This window comes from Adiantum capillus-veneris, chromosome 5, assembly GCF_014529385.1.
Source record: "Adiantum capillus-veneris isolate H3 chromosome 5, ASM1452938v2, whole genome shotgun sequence".
Lineage (NCBI taxonomy): Eukaryota > Viridiplantae > Streptophyta > Polypodiopsida > Polypodiales > Pteridaceae > Adiantum > Adiantum capillus-veneris.
Window position 1 is genome coordinate 70,915,646 of NC_140935.1, and position 3,496 is coordinate 70,919,141.

The following is a 3,496-nucleotide window of genomic DNA, read 5'->3' on the forward strand; positions in this document are numbered from 1 at the left end:
ATTCACTCCAGCAATTGACAACACATCACCCTAATATTTCCCGTCTATAACCTTCACACAGTGTGCACACCACTCTCTTTCCTCTCTCACACACATAGAGGCCCGAGGAGGCACATGCATGGATCCGTTGGTACGTTTCGAAGGTGCATAAAAACCTTGGGCAATCCTTGGCTTCACCTCCATTGGGCTCTCCTCATTGAGAGAAGCAAGAGAAAAAACCTTGTCATTGGTGCTCTCAATGGCTCCAATCTCCTTCTCCAAGGCTTCTTTGAGCCCTCTTTGCAAAGCTCCTCCATGAGCTCTCTTCGCTCCAAAATTGTCCCAAAAGGCTTTCATATAAGCTATGCAAGGCCACCCCTATTTTTGGTGGCTTTCTATTTTTGGTCGATTTCTTTTGCATGTGAGTCCTTGATATTTTTGTCTCTTGTCTTCATTACCAAGTGTAAAACCTCTTAAGCCCGAAGGAACACTCACCACGGCTTACTTACATGTCATCATCCACTTTGCAAGCATGCCGCCAGCAGATGCAACATTCACCACTATAGCAGCGTCCTTAGGGGTCGCCATAGGTCCAAGTTCTCAAGGAACTCCTCACTCCACTTGTGATTCCCTTGGAGGCACCCCTCTATAACTCTTTACCACGCTATCACAAGTTGAGACTCTACACGTGGGAGCATTGTGTTCCATGTGTCATCTTGGGATGCCTCACTCCTTGGGGGGCCTCTCAAAACCACCAAAAAAAATTCCATAAAATGCCTTTATTCTCCCCACTTTGGTTGCTCTACAACTTGGTGCTCACGCAATGCACAAACTATAAATTCCACTTGAAATTCTATCTCCTTCGCCATGATACCCCTCCTCCATGCTGCATCCCTACTGCTCTAAGGTCTCAAAGCGAGTGGACCAAAATGACCAAAAATATTGGATCCTCTACGATCGCCACTAAGTGCCAGCTTTCCATGCCGTAACTTTGTGCTCTAGGCTCCAATCAATATGTAGTCTTCTAATGCTATTTTTGTATGCTCCATGTGCTGCATATCATAGTCTTAAACTTGATTGAGCTTCAAAAACTTCCATATGGAACGCTTTCCAGAATAGTCAACCTGTCTCAAAATCAGCCACTAGCAAAACTTTATCTCGCAATAACTTGACATCCATGACTCCAATTGTTGATCTGAAAATAGGGACATGCTCTGCAAGATGAGAACTTCAGGCCCATGCATTCACTTTAACTCTGATGCTCCATCCGCACTTGCCCTGTCCATCAAGAGTTTGCAAACCACTTTAACTTTAAACTACCACTTTTTTCCTCTTGTAGCTCCATTTGAGGAGCCTTCATGACCTATTGACTCAACACTTCAAGCTCTATATACCCAAATTAAAAAAATAGCCCTTTGGATATCCTTCACTTACCACTTCAAAGAATTGTGCCCAAAGGAGATGAAATTTTGCAAACAAGCTTAACACATCATTTCGAAACCTCTTGTGAAGTTCAATTGAACTGTCAGATCTTGACTTGAGACATGATACATGTATGATGTCTATGTGATTAGATTTTGAAACTTTCTTTGCCTTAGGCCTCCCCTTATCATAAGCAACAAGAATATGCGTATAATGTCTATGTGCTTCAAATGCAATGAAATTTGGTCAATAAGATTGTTTTCTGGTGCTAAACACCATGGTTTTCTCTGATGTCAGCTTTGGTCCCTAAAATTGCCCTTTAGACATGATACGTGTATGATGTCTTTCTGGTCAAATTGAAATGAAACTCACTACAGAGGTCTCCCACCTCACAAGCAACTGACACCAGCATTTAGAATTCCATTCTAACACCTTTTGTGCTAGATATGGTCAATACAATCATTCACTTGACTAGATCCATCTCCTGGCCTTTATAACCCCAAGAATGCTTCAAATTCAATGGAATTTTGCCTATTTGCTTCCTAAATTATCTAGATCACAAGGGTGTACTTAGATGTATCTTTCAACGTCAAATATGGCCTCTAAGACATCATACACGTATGATTTCTATCTAGTCATAATGGACTTCTATTTCTATCCCAGGTGCTCCTTGATATGTACTACATGCATATGTGCTCACAAAAAAAATTGGAAATCAAAATTGCACAAATTAACCACTTTTTTCACAAGGAAATCCCCTGAAAGACTAAAATCCCCTTACTTCACAATCTATATATCCAAATGAAATGAAATTTGGTGTATGTGCTCAACAAAACATGCAAAATAGGGATGTAAATTCAAAAGGTCAATTTTGCTACCAGAATTACCCTTCAAAAGTGTTGGTGAATTTTTGGCTAGAATTTAACCACAGGCATCCTCCAAGTCTCGAGCACTAGGTTTCAAGCAGATTTACCTATTTTCATGAATAAATATGCTCAGAATAACAAGTTTCTTTTTTTTCTGTTTCTGACACTCCTCTCCTTTTGTCTTTTGGGTGTCAAAAAGGGCTGGTCAAAACCCTAGTCTCAAGGTGTACTTAGGATAGAATCCCCCTTTTGAACACTCTCGTGCAGTCAAATTTGTCAAATTTGGTCTCCAAATTCCTCTTGAGACATCATACGCATATGAAGTTCATGTTTTCAGAATTTTAATATTTCTACACAAAACTCTTGCAAATGTCCTCTTAAATACAGAACATTTGTCAATCATGAAAACTCCATGAAAATATGTCAACAAAAACACTTTATTGCATTTTTACCCTCAAAATCAGAGTTTTTTGTGATTTTAAATGCAAACAAGTACTTCAACAACAAATAAATCTTTTGGTCGTGTCATCCATTCATCTCTCCCCCCCCCCTCTTCCTCTCTCTAATTTTGTGAAACATGCTAAATTATATTAATCAAGTGATAGTGATTAGTTTAGATGTAACCAAGTGCAATCCTACATAGCTAACTATCGTTCCATGTTTTCATATCTCTTTTTTATAAATTTAAAATTTTCATATAATGCTCGTTAATTTTTATTAAGAGGAGGGAAACACCGAAATTTGATTGGGTGGATCGGTGCATGGGTGGGGGGGGATGTTTAAGAAGCCAAAATTTAACCGTTTAGGCGCTAAATAGTGCTTCGGAAATAAAGGCAGTAATAGTAGCGGCAATATTAGAGGTAACTTTCAAGATAATGGTCGCGGAAATATTCACGGTAATATTTGAGAATGCACCCCCCATCCTCCTCTCTCTTCCCTGTCCAGCTAATTTTGGACCTTCTCTCTACAAAACGTGGTAAAAGACCACGGTAAACAATTAGAGATTTTCATAGTGAGTGCAAGCCATATTGATCCCTTACATCATGTATTTTATATTATGAACTAACTAAATACAAGCCAAACTTTCAATATTTACCTTTGCATTGGCCAGACTTACATGGAGCATTAAGTTTGCATCTACTAGTCTCATTGCATGGAAGTCCATATCTACTCAGGTTAACCATGAAAGAATGGGCATACTATAATTCTCACCGTGAAAGCATGGGCAT